The sequence below is a fragment of the Brassica rapa genome, chromosome A06 (genome assembly GCF_000309985.2).
Source record: "Brassica rapa cultivar Chiifu-401-42 chromosome A06, CAAS_Brap_v3.01, whole genome shotgun sequence".
In the NCBI taxonomy this organism is placed as follows: Eukaryota; Viridiplantae; Streptophyta; class Magnoliopsida; order Brassicales; family Brassicaceae; genus Brassica; species Brassica rapa.
In genome coordinates, this window is record NC_024800.2 from 14,916,935 (window position 1) to 14,940,664 (window position 23,730).

A 23,730-nucleotide genomic window follows, 5' to 3' on the forward strand; every position below is an offset into this window, starting at 1 on the left:
TGACGGGTTTGAACGTTGGGTCGATATTCAGCTCGTGACATGTTACGTTAATGTCGATCCCTAGCATATCTTCCGCAGCCCATGCGAAAGTATTGAGATTCTTTTTAAGACAGGGTTACGAGTTCTGTCCTCAAAGGCTCGTGGAGATTGGCTCCGATCTCAACGCAGCATTCCGGGAATGCTTCGTCGAGACAGATTGTTACCACGGGTTCGCAAGTTGGCTTGCGTTTTTCATCTAGGACCGCGATGTTACGAGATTGCCAGAAGAGTTCCGCCGAATCCTGACTTTGTGTATCTTTGTTGGAGATCTTTTTTTCCATTTTTCTAGGAGTGATCTTGAGGACCGATCTTTTTCGTTTTAGTTCTGCGGCGAAACACACCTGTGATACTCTCGGATTTCCCCATATTACCTCGACTCCGTTAGGGATCGGGAACTTGAGGCAAAGATGGTACGTTGATGGGATAGCACGCATGGCGTTCAACCATGGCGTGCCCTTGATAACTGATACCACTCAAATTACCCTAAGGAGTGTTACTCTCATCAAAAGAGGTTCAGATGTAGTACTTAGGGATCGAATCCACAAGGAGTTAGGGAACAATTAAATCTAGTGTTTATTAATTCTAAGATTTGTAAATGTTTAAATGAAATAGCAATAGTAACAAACGAAGTAAATAGTAAATGTAACTTGGTTGGAAATGATATTAGATGCATGGCCACTATTTAGGTGTTGGAGACTATAATACCTATAGATGCCTATTTGTTGCATGCATGATATATTAGAGCTCAACCGCTTAACTCAGTGATCAGCTGTCGCATGTTTCACTGGTTAACAAGCTAGATCTCGTGTCTCAACGGTTAGTATGTCGACAACGAAAGAGTGTCGATCGATGGTCCTATTGGGACGTCGACCGATACACCTTTGCCAACGTTGATCGATAGTCAGTTGAGGACATCGATCGACAGGTTCTAGCCAGGCCTATGCGCGAGTATGATATGCCCTACTAATATACTAAATTGGCGGTTAGCCCTCTCTAGCAGTCCTAGTATGAAAGATAGATGTCAGGATGGGATAACAAGGGTGCTTGAATATGCAATCCTATGATCAACTTCTAGTTAGCAAGGCTAAAACAAGCAATGAATACAAATGTATCATGAATATCACAACAAGGCAGATCTATAGTTTGGGGCTAATCCCACAAACCTATCTGAACCCTGGATCTAATAATTGAACTACTCAGACATAGCAAAGCAATTCATAACAATGAAGAAATGGGAATTCATAGAATAGATGAAAAGAAATTGAAACAAGGAGTTCCAATCACAAGTGATCTTCTCTCCAAAACTCTATCTTCTCTCTCAAAGTAAAACTGTAACAAAAAGCTCTCTGCCGTCAAAACACTTAGGCAGTATATAATCTACTAGGTTAAAAACTCGTCAGGGCATTTTCGTAATTTGGCTTGGCCTTGGGTTTTAAGTCTGCTGGATCCAAAATGTCGCGTGTCTAATGTCTCGACATCGATCGATGGTACTTGTGTACATCAATCGATATTAATCTTCATCTGTCGAGGCATCTCCTGGTATCGATCGTCAGCACTGATGCGCATCGATCGATTGATCTTCCTCTCGTCGACCTCTACATGGTCAGCTCGGGCAAAATGTCCTTTAAGCTCCAAAATGCTCCAAAGTCATAGCTTTACTCCGAAATGCATCTGAACCTGAAAACATACCTAGAAGAGTAGAAAACATAGATATATATATATATATATAGTAAAACACCTATATACCATGGATGAAAACAAGTCAAATCCAAGGTATATCAATCACACTCGTGTGACTAGGCATCGATCGATGCACATGTATGTTTGTCAATCGATGGTAAGTGATTCTGATTGACCGATGTTGCTCTTCAAGCGTCGATCGATTTTTCTTACGTAAAAGCAATCCAAAATGTCCGAAAAGTATCATTTCCTTCCATCAGGTGAATAAACCTTTAATTGCTTTGAAAAGACTCTAAAACATGATTAATACATCTTAAAACTCTTATATACCATGTATAAAAACGGGTGAAAATCATGGTATATCAACTCCCCCACACTTATCCTTTTACTTGTCCTCAAGTCAAACCAACGGACAGTCTCTCTGGAAGAGGATTGAGAACATCAGGGACTCACAGATTTGAAACATGGAAATCATCACCTCTATAATATTGCATTCCACATCTAAAAGTTCATTCTTACAGAAATACATTATGCAATATCCTAGCTTAGCAACCAAAGTAATCTAGCCAACAATCTTAACTAATCTTATTATCAATCTCCTCAACCAACCTCATTTCTCAATGTAAAAAGTGTAAGCTTTACCTTGGGAGTATCGATCACACGATGCTAAGACTTTCAGACAAGTATTCTGGATCTGCAGGTAAAAAGTTAGTTCCTATTTTCCTCTCTCTCTAATCTCTCTCTTAAATCAAGACAGGCTTCCATGAATCAGAACTTAATGGTGGTTGCCACCAAGCTCTGTTCACTTCTTTTTGACCTATATCCAAGAATCCCTTGTGAAGCGAGCCTTGAAGATTGCCGCCTCCAAGTCCCGTTCGAATCCTTTTATTGGAGTCTTTGTGAATCAAGCCTTAATGGTTTTAGCCACCAAGTTCTGTTCAGACTCATCCTAATTAAACAATATATCTTTTTTTTTATCTAGAATAGAAATATTAATTACTAACTAATCTAGGGTCGAAATTAGAGAGAGGAATGTGATATATAATTCTACACAAGGCTTTACCTTCTAGACTTGTCTGAAGAATCCGATCCCATGTATACCAAACCCCAAGACAAGCAGTGAAGTCAGGTTAGTGTTGGAGGTTAGCTTTGGGTCTTTCAAACAAGCTATCAAGTGTGTATAGTTGACTGGTTGATCCACTTTAGCATCTATAGTACTATCTGCAATCAGTAACTCTAGAATGGTGCTAGAAAGTGGTTAGACATTCAAGTAGAAATCATTAGTTCATAATCCCCTTCTTGACTCAATAAAATTATTTTTGAAAAGATTTTTGACAAAAACTCAAGAAAGTGGTGTTAGTAACTACCTCCCCCAGACTTAAATTACACCGTCTTGGTGCAAAGTGCCCAAGGGTAGGTTAAAAGCAAGTTAGATGTTTGAGAATGTTAGAGTAAAATGAAGTACCTATCCGTACTACACATCAGTCGATGTAATCCTCTCCATATCGATCGATGGCAAAGCAAAGAAATTTTGCCTGTGCTTGGAGTCGTACTCAAAGTTCCTGCCTAATGTCAGCTTTGTTAGACAACCAAGCATAAGAAATAATAAGCATTCCCAGACATAAGATATAAGTTTAAGAACATAAATCCTACAAGTTCAGAAAATAAAAAGACAAGTTCATAATAGGAGGATAAGAGATAGAAATATGATGACTAGTCGGTGTCCTCGTCAGTCGCCTCATCGTCCTCCGGGAAAGGGTCCCTGCGTGCTGCTGGTGGTGCTGGTGCCTGCGCTCCTATTGCTCTCCCGCTCCGACAAGACACTCTAGCCCAGATTGCCTGAAGAGCGTCCACCACGAACCTCTGAAAGTCTGCCTGGTCGTGCATGGGGATGTCCGGTATGTTTGAGAATTCGGGGAGAGGCTGTGCCTATGCTTCCTGAGCTCTGGCGCGGCGAATTCTGGGAGGTCTGCGTGACATGTTATGGGGGTTGCGGAGAAATGCCTCGTCTGGCATGCATCAAATCTGCTCCACGCTGTTCCCGAAATCAGTGATCCTCCTGTCCGGTAGGGGTAGAAGGCGATGCTCACCGCAGATCCTGAACACCAGAGTTTCCCTTCCTCGAGCCATAGCGAGTGCACCAAATGCTGCTCGTCGAGGAAAGCGTGGTCGCGTTCGGTAGAGCGACGAGGCGGATGCCGAGGTACTGGAAAATCGGGGTCAGAAGACTCCCAACTGTCTCCTTCTTCTTACCCCTGCTGGTGAAAGGCTTCTTCTTCAACTCCACCAAGTGCGCGGCAAAGACAGCTCCGAGGTTTGGCGTGTTCACTTCGCCGTCCTCATCCAGCTCAACCATATCCACCACGCCATTCACTGCACAGAAAAGTAATGTGAGCTCCTTTATCCTGACCCTGTTGGGCTCCATCTTGCAAACCAGTGTGTTTGCAAGGAGCCGTAGGAAGTAGCGAAGTGCAGGATGGCGGATGTCTGATAGCACGGCCCTGTTTGTGTCCCAAACTCCTGTGCCGACGATGTCCCAGAATCTCTCAAGGTGTCGAAATGGTGGGATTGTGTGGGAGGCGACGCTCTCCGTGAAACCGTAGATGCAGTAGAGCTCGGGGATAGTGATCCTGTAGCGTGTCCCTCTGGCGAGAAAGGTCAAAGTACCATCTCCGCTACCCTCGCTGATGAAGTCCTGTAGGTGACCTCGACAGTGGCCATGAACTGGCGGACGAGATCGGGGTAGAGGTCGTAAGCGCGAGAGGGCATGGTGCCGAGTCCGAGCTGTGTGATCATGTCGTGAACATCTCTCTCGATCACGAGCTTCTTTAGGATGCGTCGGTCGAGGAATTTGGTGGGCTCGATAGAGACTCCCAGCCAAGCATTGTAGAAGAGGCTGTCGAAGTCGTCCCAGTTGTTGGACAGGGGACGGTTGCGGCACTCGTTGCTGTTGATCGCTGCTTTAGGATCATTATAGCCCGAGACATCGAAGGGTGTGTTTTCGGTGCGAGGCCATGGAGGGCGCTGTGGGTTGGTGGAGCTGCTAGTTTCGTCGAATCTCCTTTTCGACCTGATTTCTCTGTTTGTGCGTTTGTTTCTGAGCTGCTCATCTGAAACCAAGATGAAAAGAAAGTTAGCATTGTCGATGAAAGGTAATATCGATCGTTGGGTTATACTGAACATCGATAGATATTGTCGAGTCGGAACAATCGAACAAGAGAGCATCGGTCAATGCGAACGAGTTCGTATCGACCGATGTCGAATCGCGAAACCTGCAACATCACTGAACTTCAAATCGCGTTTATAAGAATTAAAAGGCATAGAAATCACAAACCAAACTCTAGATAAGCAATATGAACTACAAAAAATTCTCTCAATCACACCAAATCAAGCGTTCTAGTCCAACTCAAAACGAAAACCCTAATTTTTCGAAAATTTGAAAATTGCGAGTTCATACCTTGAAGGCTGGTTTCGAGAGTGGATTTAACAGTTACAGAGTGAAAAATCAAGTAGATTAGGGCGAAGAACGGACGAAATCCGTCAAGAAACGAGAGAGAAAAGGGTTGTTTTTGTTTTTGGTTTCGGTTGCGAATGAGGAAGAGGAACGGACTGATCTCGAATTAAATAAGGGTTTTAACCGTCGATATGCCCGCATCGATCGATGGTAGTGATGCCTCATCGATCGATGTCCTTCTCAAAGATAAATCCTAATTTCTAAGTCTCCTAAATAGTGCTAATAATAAGAAGAAATATGGAAATTACTATTAAATATAAAAATTCTCTTCCTTTTCTTTTTTTTTATAAAATAAAATGGGTTGCCTCCCATTCAGCACTTAAATTTTAAGTCTTTAGCTCGACTTCCTGATTAAACTAATTATCAGGTTCATACAGCATCATGGGCGCTTTTGCTGGCGGTTTCGCCCAATAATGCTTAACTCGTTGGCTGTTCACTGTAAATTCCTGGCCTTTATCATTTTGTAAAGTGATAGCTCCGGAAGGTTGAACGTTTGTTACGGTGAAGGGTCCAGACCAACGGGATTTTAGCTTTCCAGGAAATAAAGTTAACCTAGAGTTATAAAGGAGGACTTGATCATCCGGTTCGAAGTGCCGGGATATGATCTTTTTATCGTGATAAGCTTTAGTCCTTTCTTTATAAATTTTCGAATTTTCGAAAGCTAAATGTTTGATTTCATCAAGCTCATTAAGCTGGATGAGTCTGCTTTCTGCAGCTGGATTGATATCAAAGTTCAAAAGTTTGGTAGCCCAAGCTGCTTTGTGTTCCAGTTCGACTAGTAAATGACATGATTTGCCATAAAGGAGGTGGAATGGTGTTGTTCCTAACGGCGTTTTGTAGGCGGTCCTGTAGGCCCAAAGTGCATTATCTAGCTTCCTAGACCAATCTTTCCTGGAGGTTCCTACGGTTTTCTCTAAGATTTTCTTAATTTGTCGGTTAGAGACGTCTACTTGTCCACTGGTTTGTGGGTGGTAAGGTGTGGCTACTCTATGATGAACACCATTCTTTTTAAGCAATCTATCAAAGATTTTGTTAAAAAAATGAGTTCCACCGTCACTAATGACTACTCTTGGGACTCCAAATCTTGGAAAGATTGTACTCTTAAAGAGTTTAATAACCACATATGCGTCATTGGTAGGAGAAGCTACTGCTTCGACCCATTTGGATACGTAGTCTACAGCGACTAGTATATATTTATTTCCATATGAAGACGGGAAGGGTCCCATAAAATCGATACCACAGCAATCAAAGACTTCAACTTCAAGAATGAACTTATGTTCCATTTCGTGTCTTTTGCTGATTTTTCCACGTCTTTGGCATCTGTCACATTGGGTTATAAATGCGTGGACATCGGGAAAAGTGGTCGGCCACCAAAATCCTGCCTGGAGGATTTTCGAAACCGTTTTAAAGGTAGCGAAATGTCCTGCATAAGCAGCTCCGTGACATTGGTAAATAATGTCCAGAATTTCAGCTTCGGATACGCATCGTCTGTATATGCCATCAGAACAATGCTTATAGAGGTAAGGTTCATCCCAATGATAGTGTCTTATTCTCTGAAAAATTTCTTCCTCATATATCCCTTGAGTTCGTCTTGCTCAACCTCAGCTGCCAAATAGTTAACTATGTCGGCATACCAGGTTCGGTTATTCAAGTTTCTATCAATCGCGTCCACCTCCCGTTGTCATAATTCCTCAGGTGTAAGATTAATCTCATCACCGGAAACATTAACTTGTAAATTGAAGTTGATTTTAATAAACGGGGGTTCGTGATCTTGGTTACTGGAGAAGTTACATAATTTTCGTCATCGATCAATGTATCACTACGTAAATCGACCGATATGCCATCCCTTTCATCGATCGATAGGTCTTCAGATGTGAGAGATATTTGACCGACGAAAGATGTATCTATGTGTGCAACATTCTCTGTGGGGAAGAAATCGTCTATAGGGACATCATCCTCTATTCTGATCCGGGAAAGATGGTCAGCGACTCCATTATCTACTCCTCTCTTATCCTTAATCTCAATGTCAAACTCTTGGAGTAGTAGAATCCAGCGTATGAGTCGAGGTTTAGCATCTTTCTTTTGCATTAATATTTGATGGTAGCGTGATCAGTGTGAACTATCACTCGTGAGCCAATCAAGTATTGATGGAATTTTTCAAAAGCGTAAACTACAGCTAATAGTTCCTTTGCTGTTGTTGCGTAATGCCGTTGCGCTTCATCAAGCGTGCGGCTGGCGTAGTAAAAGGCGTGTAGCTTTTTATCTTTCCTTTGCCCTAAAACTGCTCCAATTGCGAAATCACTCGTATCGCACATGATTTCGAAAGGAAGATTTCAGTCGGGGGCTTGTATGACGGGGGCAGTGATATGGAATTTCTTTAAATCCTCAAAAGCTTTCATGCATTTAGGGGTAAAATAGAATTTAATATCCTTGCATAACAGGTTATTTAGAGGTCTAGCGATTTTTCTGAAGTCCAGTATAAATCTCCTGCAAAATCCGGCGTGTCCGAGAAAACTTCGCACGTCTTTAACAGTTTTGGGTGGAAGTAAACTGGTCATTACTTCAATCTTAGCTCTATCTACCTAATATACCAGCAGTGGAAACCTTATGTCCTAACACTATTCCATCGTTAACCATAAAATGACATTTTTCCCAGTTTAGGACAAGGTTCTTTTCTTCGCATCTTTCCAATACTTTGCATAAATTATCGAGGCAACTCTTAAAATCTGATCCGTAGACTGAAAAGTCATCCATGAATACTTCCATGAAATCCTCGATCATATCAGTAAAGATCGACATCATGCAACGTTGGAAAGTGGCGGGGACGTTATAAAGACCAAATGGCATTCTGCGATATGCGAAAGTTCCATAGGGGCATATAAACGTTATCTTTTCTTGATCATTCGGGTGTATAGGAATTTGGAAAAATCCAGAATATCCATCAAGAAAACAGTAATACTAGTGATTAGCTAATCTCTCCAGCATCAGATCAATAAAGGGAAGGGGAAAATGGTATTTCCTAGTAGCAGCATTCAAAAACGTTTTCCACGTAGAAGGCCTGGTCATCTATTAGGGGTCGCTTAATCAGTTTTTCCATATCAAAAGTCATCGAGATATCCCCTATATTTAAATTAATTCCTCCTTCTTTGACGTCAATGATTGCTCCAGCTGTAGCTAGGAATGACCGACCCAGAATGAAGGGGTCTTTAGGTTCTTGTCTGTATTTTAACACAACAAAATCCGTAGGCACGATGCAATCATTAATCTTTATGGGAACATCTTCGAGAATTCCTTCGGGTACCCTAATTGATCTATCAGCTAAAACCAGGGTGATTGGAGTTGGCATAAACTCTTTATATCCTAAAGTTACTGCAACAGAGTAAGGTATAAGATTCACGCTAGAGCCGAGGTCACATAATGATCTATGAAAACGCATGTTTTCTATTTTACAATCTATGACGAAACTACCCGGATCTGGTCTCTTTTTTGGAGTTTCTCCTTTAATCATAGCACTTACTTCCTCTGAAATCATCATCACGCTATGTTCTACAATTGGGTAGTTTGGAGATGTCATGTCCTTTATATACTTCTTAATCGAAGGTGTTATCTTTATAGCATCACTAAGTGACATCTCAACAGAAATCCTATCTAAGGCTTTCTTGCAGATCGCGTTCTCTAATGATTTCTTAGTTTGCGTCTTAGGAGGAAAAGGGGGTAAAGTTCTATAGACTCTTTCAATTATGGGTTCGGGTTGAGTAGACCGTTGTGGGAACCGAAATTCGCACTGTCGATTTCCGTTTAAATAAGGAAACTAGAAAAACCCTAATTTCCCAGAGGACCCGGATATCTGCTAATTATCACACGTCAAGCAATCAGAACACGAGAATAACAACGATAAAAATAAGAAATCGAAAAGAGAGCAAAGTAAATCTTATTCCGAATCTGCGTATGAGCGTTTACAACAAGGTATGGGCCTGAGCTCGAGAGCTGTCGGCGAGATTCCTAGTTCTAGCAACCCTAAGACGGCTAAACCTAATTGAGTTGCAGCTCGAAATAACAAAAACGAAAAATTGCTTAAATTGCTCTAAGTGCTAAGTTTGCTGTGAAAATCGTCTTCCCCACGCTCCTCGCCTAGGACTCCTTATATACTAGCTCCAAGTTCGGTTTACGCTTTTACTCTTCTGCCCTTAAGCCGTCATAGCATAAAAATGGAGATATTCCATTTTTTCCGATCTTCGCAATTATCTTCAAAACTTCCGTATTTATCCGCGGAAACTTGACATTTATCTTTCCTTGTGGACCAAGCATAAACCGTGCTGTGGTTTATGGGCTTTTTGGTTAAGAAATCATAGGATGGGCCTCGAGTCGTGTTTTAGGTCCCTTTGGGCCGTCTGCCGACTCGAAGCGTTTACTACGGGGATAGCTAAACTCGTCTTTTGACGAGCTGCCTACGTACCCCTTTCGAGGATCAAGCCATCTCGTAGTTCTGTTTCATGCCGCGAGGGTTTTTACTCGGCGGTAGACGTCGCGCTGACCGCCTTGATCGTGGCCGGGTCAACGCTATTTTCTGGATGTTCCAGTTGAGTTGTAGCGTCGGCTTCGGACTCGTGTTGAGTTTCGACGTCCGATGCGTTTGTGTCGGCAGGCGATGTTTATTTGTCTTTCCCTTGGGCGTTTTTGGCCGAATATCGATCTATCTTCGTGCGTTTGCGATTCGCAGTTGCATAAGTCGTGATTTGCCTTAACTTGTGCTCTGCGAGGAAGCATAGCCGCGACTGTTTTTGGCATCCCTAGATAGCCGCGACTCCGCTTGGGGTCGGAAATTTGAGACCCAGGTGGTTGGTTGATGGAACTGCTTGCATGGCATTGAGCCATGGAGTTCCCATGATCACGTTGTAGATAGCGGGGTGATCGACTACCACGAACTCGACGATTTTCGTGATCTCCTTGGCCATGACTGGCAACTGGATTGATCCAAGAGTCATCGATACTTCGCCTGAAAAACCCGTAAGCGGTTTCGGCGTCGAATTACTTCTCCGAGTTCGATGCTCATCCGCTTGAGAGTGTCGCGGAAGATTACGTTGACTGTGCTTCCCGTGTCGACGAGTACCCTTCCGACTTCTCAGTCTCGTATGACGAGATCTATGACGAGCGGATCGCAGTGAGGTTGATCGATGCCGCCGGCTTCCTCCTTTGTGAAGGTGATCGAGCAATTTTGGCCATCTCGGGGAGGAGACCATGTAGGCCAATTTTCACTCGACTCTGCCTTCCGTTGGTAAGCCTTGATGGCCGAAACAGTATCGCTGCAGTATTGTGATCCTCCGATGATCATGTTGACTCTGCGACGATTGTTATCATTCCCCTTGTCGTCCGGCCTCCTACCGCATTTATCCCCAGGCTGGTTTCGTTGAGGAGATTTTTCAGCGGGCGGATTTCTGTCCGTCTTTGGAAGGCAATCAGAGTCGAGGATGAGATCCTTGATGCTGGTTACTTCCGAGAGCTCTCCAGCGAGTAGCTTCGCGGCGAGCCTTGCTCCCAAGACTTTGCAGTTGGTCGTGGAGTGTCCTCGAGACTGGTGGAACTCGCAGAAGGTGTTTTCGTCATACCCTTGATTGCAGGTCCACGTATTGCCCGTGGTTCGGCCTTGATCCGAATTGATCGCGTAATTATGCTCTCCTTGGAGATCTTCCCCCTCGTGATGGACATACTTGTCGTTAGGAGAGTTCTTCTTTCTCGCTTTCAGATCCGCGTCCTTCGAGGATGGTCTTGCCGCCTTATGTTTTTGCGATAAGACTTTAGTTTCTTCCTCGACTATGATGTAGTCCGTTGCTTTGTGGAGGGCGTCCTGGATCGTTCGCGGTTTGTCGAGGGTTATCCACTTTCTGAATTTTGACTTGTGCCAGAGCGTCTTTCTCAGCGCGTCAATGGCCACTTTGTCGCTTATCCCGCTGACCCTGGACATTATCAGCTTAAACCAGCTGATAAACTCGCGGAGGGGTTCGTCTTCCCTCTAGGAGAGACTCTAGAGATCGACATCGGAAGGTTCTCTGTCTATGAACACAGAGTATTGTTTGAGAAATTCCGATGCGAGCTGTCGGAAACTCCAGATAGTGTTGCGATGAAGGCGTGCGAACCATTCGAGCGCCGCTCCTTCTAGATTTTTGACGAAAAGGCGGCAGTAACCGGCATCTTTTTTGCCGTCCTTCAGTCTCGCTCTTCCCATCGCGATGTGGAAAGCCTGAAGGTGTGCTTTTGGATCGGTCGTACCATCGTACTTTGGTACTTTGATTTTTCCCGGATCAGATACCCTCATGTCCGAAATGCGACTGGTAAAAGGGGTCTTCCGAGCTCCTTCCAGGAGTCGATCGATTTCGGGGGCAGCACTAGTAGCATGATGGATTTGAGACTTTACGGCTCTTACTTCTGCCACAGTCTTGGTGATGTAGTCGCGAAGATCACGGATATCCGATGTCTCGTCAGTAGATTTCCGAGCCTGTTGGCGTTTACTGCGAGTGAGCTCGGTTTGCTTTTCAGCCAGCTATTCTTGTTCGTTCCAATAGACGATTTCCTCCTCTTCCGTCTTTGTTTTGTCGAACGGAGAGCTTTCCCGAGCAGATCGGCTTCTGGTCCTTCTTGGATGTCTGATACCACTCAAATTACCCTAAGGAGTGTTACTCTCATCAAAAGAGGTTCAGATGTAGTACTTAGGGATCGAATCCACAAGGAGCTAGGGAACAATTAAATCTAGTGTTTATTAATTCTAAGGATTGTAAATGTCTAAATGAAATAGTAATAGTAACAAGCGAGTAAATAATAAATGTAACTTGGTTGGAAATGATATTAGATGCAGGGACACTATTCAGGTGTTGGAGATTATAATACCTATAGATGCCTAACTGTTGCATGCATGATATATTAGAGCTCAATCGCTTAACTCAGTGATCAGATGTCGCATGTCTCACTGGTTAAAAGACTAGATCTCGTGTCTCAACGGTTAGTATGTCGACAACGAGAGAGTGTCGATCGATGGTCTATTAAGACGTCGACCGATACACCTTTGCCAACGTCGATCGATTGTCAATTGAGGACATCGATCGACAGGTTCTAGCCAGGCCTATGCGCGAATATGAAATGCCCTACTAAGATACTAAATTGGAGGTTAGCCCTCTCTAGCAGTCCTAATATGATAGATAGATGTCAGGATGGGATAACAAGGGTGCTTGAGTATGCAATCCTATGATCAAGTTCTAGTTAGCAAGGCTAAAACAAGCAATGAATACAAATCTATCATGAATATCACAACAAGGCAGATCTATAGTTTGGGGCTAATCCCACAAACCTATCTGAACCATGGATCTAATAATTGAACTACTTAGACATAGCAAAGCAATTCATAACAATAAAGGAATAGAAACTCATAGTATAGATGAAAAGAAATGAAAACAAGGAGTTCCAATCACAAGTGATCTTCTCTCCAAAACTCTCTTCTCTCTCAAAATGAAACTTGTAACAAAACTAGGTCTAGAAAAAGCTCTTCTGCCGTCAAAACACTTAGGCAGTATATAATCTACTAGGTTAAAAACTCGTCAGGGCATTTTGGTAATTTGTCTTGGCCTTGGTTTTTAAGTATGCTGAATTCAAAATGTCGCGTGTCTGGTGTCTGGACATCGATCGATGGTACTTATGTACATCGATCGATATTAATCTTCATCTGTCGAGGCATCTCCTGGTATCGATCGCTAGCACTGATGCGCATCGATCGATTGTTCTTCCTCTCGTCGATCTCTACGTGGTCAGCTCGGGTGAAATGTCCTTTAAGCTCCAAAATGCTCCAAAGTCATAGCTTTACTCCGAAATGCACCTGAACCTGAAAACATACCTAGAAGAGTAGAAAACATAGATATATATATATATATATAGTAAAATACTTATATACCATGGATAAAAATGGGTCAAATCCAAGGTATATCAACTCCCCCAGACTTACCTTTTTGCTTGTCCTCAAGCAAAACATACAGGCAATCTCTCTGAAAGAGGTTTGAAAATATTGGGGACTTAAGATTTTAAAGCCTAGAAATCTTTTCTCAACAATTTTGCAACCACATTTAAAAAGTCCTAATCACAAAAGCACACTATGCAATATCCTAGCTTAGCAACCATTTCTAACATAACACAACTCACCAATTCACGTCTGACATCCCCTCTACTGATTTCATTTCTTAGCATAAATATAAAGTGAATGCTTTACCTTGGGAGTATCGATCACAGGATGCAAGGATTTCAGACAGGTATCTGGAGCTGCAGGTAAAAGTTAGTTCCTAGTTTCTCTCTCTCTAAATTTCTCTCTTGAGTCAAAGTCTGCTTCCATTCCAGGATCAGTGACCAAGATTGGACAGGCTTCCATGAATCAAAACTTAATGGTGGTTGCCACCAAGTTCTGTTCACTTCTTTTTGACCTATATCCAAGAGTTCTTTGCGAAAGCGAGCCTTGAAGATTGCCGCCTCCAAGTCCCGTTTCGAACTCTTTTATTGGAGTCTTTATGAATCAAGCCTTAATGGTTTTAGCCACCAAGTCTTGTTCAGACTTATCCTAATTAAACATTAGATCTTATTTATTTATATATATATATATACATATATTATTATTATTATTATTTTTTAAATAGAAACTCACTAACTAATATAGGGTCGAAATTTAGAGAGAGAAAATGTGATAAATAATCTACACCAGGCGTTACCTTCCAGACCTGTCTGAAGAATCCGATCCCATGTATACCAAGCCCCAAGACAAGCGGTTATGTCATGTTTAGTGTTGGAAATCAGCTTTGGTTACTTCATACGGTTCAAGGCAAGTGTGTAGTTGATAGGTTGATCTGCTGTAGCATCTTTAATGCTATGTGCAATCTGTAAATCTAAAATAGTGCTAAAGATTGGTTAGATATTCAAGTTTAAATCAATATAAGATTATAGTCCTTATTTTCAATAGCTAAGCATAATTTATTAAAATTCCTTTTTATATAAGAATAAAATAAATTATATCAGTAAATCTCCCCCGAGACTTAAATTACACTGTCCCAGTGTAACTCAGCCGGAGTTATGATGAAATAGTTCATGATGTACGAAATGTAACAAGTAAGGAAGATACATCTGACTGGATTAGATATCGATCGATGTGTAAGTGTTACATAGATCGTCGTGTGGCTGTCTATGTAGAGCGATGTTGACGTCTCGTCGGCGGTCGATATTCAGGTCCTCCTACTTGGGTGTCCTAAATCTGAAAGAAGTAAAACGAAAGTAAATAAATGCTACCTAATAAAACCGAAATAAAATACCTAATAGTGGGTTGCCTCCCACTCAGCACTTGGTTATAGTCATTTAGCTTGACTGTGGTAGTGATTGGCTATTGGATGGAGAAACAGCTGCTTGTTGGAAAGCAAGCATCCACGTCATCTCTGCACATTTTGGACCAAGATGCGATGAAGCTTCTTGTGGCCTCATCATTTCTTGTCCATTTGTCATCCATCTTCTCAAGTACATTGGAGATGTTCTGTAGCCTTTCTTGAACGTTGTCAATGCTGACCTAGTGCCAGCCTATGTTGTCATAGGCGTATGTTGAAAGTTCTGTCAGTTCCTTTTGCATTGACTCTATCGTCTTGTGTATCAGTTGCTTGCCGATTGGTGTAGACTCGGCGTCGATCGATGCGATTATGTGTTCGTTGGTCGATCTCGGCGAGTTGCCATCGATCGATTTCACTCGTGTCCTATCGATTGATTCTGATATCTGGTGTTAAGCTGCAAGTTGTCTCTGAATGGCTTTGACTTCTTTCTGTAGCCATTATGTGTGGCTGTCTAGTCCACTGATTTTGTTGTCGAATGGAAAGTAGATGTCATCGCAGCGTTTGTCAAGTTGTTCCTCCATGGTGTCTAGAGCGGTGTAGATCTTGAATGTGATCTTGTCAACCTCTGCTGCTGTGTAAGGAAGTAACTCCACAGGTTTCTTGCCATCGATCCAAGGCCCTCGTACCTGTCGATCGATGCTGATTTTACCTGCAAAAAACTTTGATTAGTAATGTTCTCAATATCCTTTTGGGCATCAAGTAATTGACTAGACAATTTGTTTAAATCTATCATGACTGGTGATATAAAGCGGTCATGCATGTCCTCGTAAGTTCTCAGCCTCTCATTCATGGCTGAGACTTTAGCGTCGAGCGATGTGAAGATACACATGTCAATCGATGTGGCTGGTTGTTGGTCCTTCTTGCGAATGGTGTCCAGATCTTGCTGTAGTAGCTCAATTTTAGTGCTTAGCCAGTCCACGTTGTTGTTGAGAGGGCAGTAAACGTCGTTTATCCTCGTGTCAATGTATGAGACTTCCCATTCATCCCTGTGTTGTGTTGAAAATTGCGGTTCTGCAGGGATCTAGGCTGTAGGAAGACTGACATCGATCGATGTTGCATGTGGTGCGTCGATCGATGCTGAGGTCGTAGCTTCCTTCTCAGGTTGCTGACGTAAACTCTCAATTTTTGTCCTCATTTCTGCCATACTTCTGAAAAGCTCATTGTAGCCTCTATCCAAAGGCTGATGTGTATCTTCTACCAGTGATTTGAGCTCCTCTCCCAGTTTCTCCTGAGCTCCACAGATACCAAACACCATCTCATTGATTTCATCTTTGGTGTAGAGTTCTGGTGCCAGTTTTGTGAGTGTGAAGGAAGTGGCATGTTCTGGAAGACAGATGTGGCTCTCTTCAAAAAGAGATGCTCTTTCCAGTAATTTCCTGATGTCGTCCTTTGTGACAGGTATCATCTCACCAGCTACGCCTCGTGCATGTCCACACTCATCTCCGTAGACTCCATACTCATCCCTTTGTTCCCAAGTGAACTTTCTGGCTCCGTACATGTCAAAAACGCGGTTCCCAAATTCATACCGTCTGTCGATCGACGTCGGGTGATCCCTATCGATCGACGTTGGTGTTACCTTGTCGATCGATCGACATGTTCTAGCCAGGCCTATGCGCGAATATGAAATGCCCTACTAAGATACTAAATTGGAGGTTAGCCCTCTCTAGCAGTCCTAATATGATAGATAGATGTCAGGATGGGATAACAAGGGTGCTTGAGTATGCAATCCTATGATCAAGTTCTAGTTAGCAAGGCTAAAACAAGCAATGAATACAAATCTATCATGAATATCACAACAAGGCAGATCTATAGTTTGGGGCTAATCCCACAAACCTATCTGAACCATGGATCTAATAATTGAACTACTTAGACATAGCAAAGCAATTCATAACAATAAAGGAATAGAAACTCATAGTATAGATGAAAAGAAATGAAAACAAGGAGTTCCAATCACAAGTGATCTTCTCTCCAAAACTCTCTTCTCTCTCAAAATGAAACTTGTAACAAAACTAGGTCTAGAAAAAGCTCTTCTGCCGTCAAAACACTTAGGCAGTATATAATCTACTAGGTTAAAAACTCGTCAGGGCATTTTGGTAATTTGTCTTGGCCTTGGTTTTTAAGTATGCTGAATTCAAAATGTCGCGTGTCTGGTGTCTGGACATCGATCGATGGTACTTATGTACATCGATCGATATTAATCTTCATCTGTCGAGGCATCTCCTGGTATCGATCGCTAGCACTGATGCGCATCGATCGATTGTTCTTCCTCTCGTCGATCTCTACGTGGTCAGCTCGGGTGAAATGTCCTTTAAGCTCCAAAATGCTCCAAAGTCATAGCTTTACTCCGAAATGCACCTGAACCTGAAAACATACCTAGAAGAGTAGAAAACATAGATATATATATATATATATAGTAAAATACTTATATACCATGGATAAAAATGGGTCAAATCCAAGGTATATCAACTCCCCCAGACTTACCTTTTTGCTTGTCCTCAAGCAAAACATACAGGCAATCTCTCTGAAAGAGGTTTGAAAATATTGGGGACTTAAGATTTTAAAGCCTAGAAATCTTTTCTCAACAATTTTGCAACCACATTTAAAAAGTCCTAATCACAAAAGCACACTATGCAATATCCTAGCTTAGCAACCATTTCTAACATAACACAACTCACCAATTCACGTCTGACATCCCCTCTACTGATTTCATTTCTTAGCATAAATATAAAGTGAATGCTTTACCTTGGGAGTATCGATCACAGGATGCAAGGATTTCAGACAGGTATCTGGAGCTGCAGGTAAAAGTTAGTTCCTAGTTTCTCTCTCTCTAAATTTCTCTCTTGAGTCAAAGTCTGCTTCCATTCCAGGATCAGTGACCAAGATTGGACAGGCTTCCATGAATCAAAACTTAATGGTGGTTGCCACCAAGTTCTGTTCACTTCTTTTTGACCTATATCCAAGAGTTCTTTGCGAAAGCGAGCCTTGAAGATTGCCGCCTCCAAGTCCCGTTTCGAACTCTTTTATTGGAGTCTTTATGAATCAAGCCTTAATGGTTTTAGCCACCAAGTCTTGTTCAGACTTATCCTAATTAAACATTAGATCTTATTTATTTATATATATATATATACATATATTATTATTATTATTATTTTTTAAATAGAAACTCACTAACTAATATAGGGTCGAAATTTAGAGAGAGAAAATGTGATAAATAATCTACACCAGGCGTTACCTTCCAGACCTGTCTGAACAATCCGATCCCATGTATACCAAGCCCCAAGACAAGCGGTTATGTCATGTTTAGTGTTGGAAATCAGCTTTGGTTACTTCATACGGTTCAAGGCAAGTGTGTAGTTGATAGGTTGATCTGCTGTAGCATCTTTAATGCTATGTGCAATCTGTAAATCTAAAATAGTGCTAAAGATTGGTTAGATATTCAAGTTTAAATCAATATAAGATTATAGTCCTTATTTTCAATAGCTAAGCATAATTTATTAAAATTCCTTTTTATATAAGAATAAAATAAATTATATCAGTAAATCTCCCCCGAGACTTAAATTACACTGTCCCAGTGTAACTCAGCCGGAGTTATGATGAAATAGTTCATGATGTACGAAATGTAACAAGTAAGGAAGATACATCTGACTGGATTAGATATCGATCGATGTGTAAGTGTTACATAGATCGTCGTGTGGCTGTCTATGTAGAGCGATGTTGACGTCTCGTCGGCGGTCGATATTCAGGTCCTCCTACTTGGGTGTCCTAAATCTGAAAGAAGTAAAACGAAAGTAAATAAATGCTAGCTAATAAAACCGAAATAAAATACCTAATAGTGGGTTGCCTCCCACTCAGCACTTGGTTATAGTCATTTAGCTTGACTGTGGTAGTGATTGGCTATTGGATGGAGAAACAGCTGCTTGTTGGAAAGCAAGCATCCACGTCATCTCTGCACATTTTGGACCAAGATGCGATGAAGCTTCTTGTGGCCTCATCATTTCTTGTCCATTTGTCATCCATCTTCTCAAGTACATTGGAGATGTTCTGTAGCCTTTCTTGAACGTTGTCAATGCTGACCTAGTGCCAGCCTATGTTGTCATAGGCGTATGTTGAAAGTTCTGTCAGTTCCTTTTGCATTGACTCCATCGTCTTGTGTATCAGTTGCTTGCCGATTGGTGTAGACTCGGCGTCGATCGATGCGATTATGTGTTCGTTGGTCGATCTCGGCGAGTTGCCATCGATCGATTTCACTCGTGTCCTATCGATTGATTCTGATATCTGGTGTTAAGCTGCAAGTTGTCTCTGAATGGCTTTGACTTCTTTCTGTAGCCATTATGTGTGGCTGTCTAGTCCACTGATTTTGTTGTCGAATGGAAAGTAGATGTCATCGCAGCGTTTGTCAAGTTGTTCCTCCATGGTGTCTAGAGCGGTGTAGATCTTGAATGTGATCTTGTCAACCTCTGCTGCTGTGTAAGGAAGTAACTCCACAGGTTTCTTGCCATCGATCCAAGGCCCTCGTACCTGTCGATCGATGCTGATTTTACCTGCAAAAAACTTTGATTAGTAATGTTCTCAATATCCTTTTGGGCATCAAGTAATTGACTAGACAATTTGTTTAAATCTATCATGACTGGTGATATAAAGCGGTCATGCATGTCCTCGTAAGTTCTCAGCCTCTCATTCATGGCTGAGACTTTAGCGTCGAGCGATGTGAAGATACACATGTCAATCGATGTGGCTGGTTGTTGGTCCTTCTTGCGAATGGTGTCCAGATCTTGCTGTAGTAGCTCAATTTTAGTGCTTAGCCAGTCCACGTTGTTGTTGAGAGGGCAGTAAACGTCGTTTATCCTCGTGTCAATGTATGAGACTTCCCATTCATCCCTGTGTTGTGTTGAAAATTGCGGTTCTGCAGGGATCTAGGCTGTAGGAAGACTGACATCGATCGATGTTGCATGTGGTGCGTCGATCGATGCTGAGGTCGTAGCTTCCTTCTCAGGTTGCTGACGTAAACTCTCAATTTTTGTCCTCATTTCTGCCATACTTCTGAAAAGCTCATTGTAGCCTCTATCCAAAGGCTGATGTGTATCTTCTACCAGTGATTTGAGCTCCTCTCCCAGTTTCTCCTGAGCTCCACAGATACCAAACACCATCTCATTGATTTCATCTTTGGTGTAGAGTTCTGGTGCCAGTTTTGTGAGTGTGAAGGAAGTGGCATGTTCTGGAAGACAGATGTGGCTCTCTTCAAAAAGAGATGCTCTTTCCAGTAATTTCCTGATGTCGTCCTTTGTGACAGGTATCATCTCACCAGCTACGCCTCGTGCATGTCCACACTCATCTCCGTAGACTCCATACTCATCCCTTTGTTCCCAAGTGAACTTTCTGGCTCCGTACATGTCAAAAACGCGGTTCCCAAATTCATACCGTCTGTCGATCGACGTCGGGTGATCCCTATCGATCGACGTTGGTGTTACCCTGTCGATCGATCGACATGTTCTAGCCAGGCCTATGCGCGAATATGAAATGCCCTACTAAGATACTAAATTGGAGGTTAGCCCTCTCTAGCAGTCCTAATATGATAGATAGATGTCAGGATGGGATAACAAGGGTGCTTGAGTATGCAATCCTATGATCAAGTTCTAGTTAGCAAGGCTAAAACAAGCAATGAATACAAATCTATCATGAATATCACAACAAGGCAGATCTATAGTTTGGGGCTAATCCCACAAACCTATCTGAACCCTGGATCTAATAATTGAACTACTTAGACATAGCAAAGCAATTCATAACAATAAAGGAATAGAAACTCATAGTATAGATGAAAAGAAATGAAAACAAGGAGTTCCAATCACAAGTGATCTTCTCTCCAAAACTCTCTTCTCTCTCAAAATGAAACTTGTAACAAAACTAGGTCTAGAAAAAGCTCTTCTGCCGTCAAAACACTTAGGCAGTATATAATCTACTAGGTTAAAAACTCGTCAGGGCATTTTGGTAATTTGTCTTGGCCTTGGTTTTTAAGTATGCTGAATTCAAAATGTCGTGTGTCTGGTGTCTGGACATCGATTGATGGTACTTATGTACATCGATCGATATTAATCTTCATCTGTCGAGGCATCTCCTGGTATCGATCGCTACCACTGATGCGCATCGATCGATTGTTCTTCCTCTCGTCGATCTCTACGTGGTCAGCTCGGGTGAAATGTCCTTTAAGCTCCAAAATGCTCCAAAGTCATACCTTTACTCCGAAATGCACCTGAACCTGAAAACATACCTAGAAGAGTAGAAAACATAGATATATATATATATATATATATATATATAGTAAAATACTTATATACCATGGATAAAAATGGGTCAAATCCAAGGTATATCAACTCCCCCAGACTTACCTTTTTGCTTGTCCTCAAGCAAAACATACAGGCAATCTCTCTGAAAGAGGTTTTAAAATATTGGGGACTTAAGATTTTAAAGCCTAGAAATCTTTTCTCAACAATTTTGCAACCACATTTAAAAAGTCCTAATCACAAAAGGACACTATGCAATATCCTAGCTTAGCAACCATATCTAACATAACACAACTCACCAATTCACGTCTGACATCCCCTCTACTGATTTCATTTCTTAGCATAAATATAAAGTGAATGCTTTACCTTGGGAGTATCGATCACAGGATGCAAGGATTTTAGACAGGTATCTGGAGCTGCAGGTAAAAGTTAGTTCCTAGTTTCTCTCTCTCTAAATTTCTCTCTTGAGTCAAAGTCTGCTTCCATTCCAGGATCAGTGACCAAGATTGGACAGGCTTCCATGAATCAAAACTTAATGGTGGTTGCCACCAAGTTCTGTTCACTTCTTTTTGACCTATATCCAAGAGTTCTTTGCGAAAGCGAGCCTTGAAGATTGCCGCCTCCAAGTCCCGTTTCGAACTCTTTTATTGGAGTCTTTATGAATCAAGCCTTAATGGTTTTAGCCACCAAGTCTTGTTCAGACTTATCCTAATTAAACATTAGATCTTATTTATTTATATATATATATATATATATATATATATATATATATATATATATATATATATATATATTATTATTATTATTTTTTAAATAGAAACTCACTAACTAATCTAGGGTCGAAATTTAGAGAGAGAAAATGTGATAAATAATCTACACCAGGCGTTACCTTCCAGACCTGTCTGAACAATCCGATCCCATGTATACCAAGCCCCAAGACAAGCGGTTATGTCATGTTTAGTGTTGGAAATCAGCTTTGGTTACTTCATACGGTTCAAGGCAAGTGTGTAGTTGATAGGTTGATCTGCTGTAGCATCTTTAATGCTATGTGCAATCTGTAAATCTAAAATGGTGCTAAAGATTGGTTAGATATTTAAGTTTAAATCAATATAAGATTATAGTCCTTATTTTCAATAGCTAAGCATAATTTATTAAAATTCCTTTTTATATAAGAATAAAATAAATTATATCAGTAAATCTCCCCCCAGACTTAAATTACACTGTCCCAGTGTAACTCAGCCGGAGTTATGATGAAATAGTTCATGATGTACGAAATGTAACAAGTAAGGAAGATACATCTGACTGGATTAGATATCGATCGATGTGTAAGTGTTACATAGATCGTCGTGTGGCTGTCTATGTAGAGCGATGTTGACGTCTCGTCGGCGGTCGATATTCAGGTCCTCCTACTTGGGTGTCCTAAATCTGAAAGAAGTAAAACGAAAGTAAATAAATGCTAGCTAATAAAACCGAAATAAAATACCTAATAGTGGGTTGCCTCCCACTCAGCACTTGGTTATAGTCATTTAGCTTGACTGTGGTAGTGATTGGCTATTGGATGGAGAAACAGCTGCTTGTTGGAAAGCAAGCATCCACGTCATCTCTGCACATTTTGGACCAAGATGCGATGAAGCTTCTTGTGGCCTCATCATTTCTTGTCCATTTGTCATCCATCTTCTCAAGTACATTGGAGATGTTCTGTAGCCTTTCTTGAACGTTGTCAATGCTGACCTAGTGCCAGCCTATGTTGTCATAGGCGTATGTTGAAAGTTCTGTCAGTTCCTTTTCCATTGACTCTATCGTCTTGTGTATCAGTTGCTTGCCGATTGGTGTAGACTCGGCGTCGATCGATGCGATTATGTGTTCGTTGGTCGATCTCGGCGAGTTGCCATCGATCGATTTCACTCGTGTCCTATCGATTGATTCTGATATCTGGTGTTAAGCTGCAAGTTGCCTCTGAATGGCTTTGACTTCTTTCTGTAGCCATTATGTGTGGCTGTCTAGTCCACTGATTTTGTTGTCGAATGGAAAGTAGATGTCATCGCAGCGTTTGTCAAGTTGTTCCTCCATGGTGTCTAGAGCAGTGTAGATCTTGAATGTGATCTTGTCAACCTCTGCTGCTGTGTAAGGAAGTAACTCCACAGGTTTCTTGCCATCGATCCAAGGCCCTCGTACCTGTCGATCGATGCTGATTTTACCTGCAAAAAACTTTGATTAGTAATGTTCTCAATATCCTTTTGGGCATCAAGTAATTGACTAGACAATTTGTTTAAATCTATCATGACTGGTGATATAAAGCGGTCATGCATGTCCTCGTAAGTTCTCCGCCTCTCATTCATGGCTGAGACTTTAGCGTCGAGCGATGTGAAGGTACACATGTCAATCGATGTGGCTGGTTGTTGGTCCTTCTTGCGAATGGTGTCCAGATCTTGCTGTAGTAGCTCAATTTTAGTGCTTAGCCAGTCCACGTTGTTGTTGAGAGGGCAGTAAACGTCGTTTATCCTTGTGTCAATGTATGAGACTTCCCATTCATCCCCGTGTTGTGTTGAAAATTGTGGTTCTGCAGAGATCTAGGCTGTAGGAAGACTGACATCGATCGATGTTGCATGTGGTGCGTCGATCGATGCTGAGGTCGTAGCTTCCTTCTCAGGTTGCTGACGTAAACTCTCAATTTTTGTCCTCATTTCTGCCATACTTCTGAAAAGCTCATTGTAGCCTCTATCCAAAGGCTGATGTGTATCTTCTACCAGTGATTTGAGCTCCTCTCCCAGTTTCTCCTGAGCTCCACAGATACCAAACACCATCTCATTGATTTCATCTT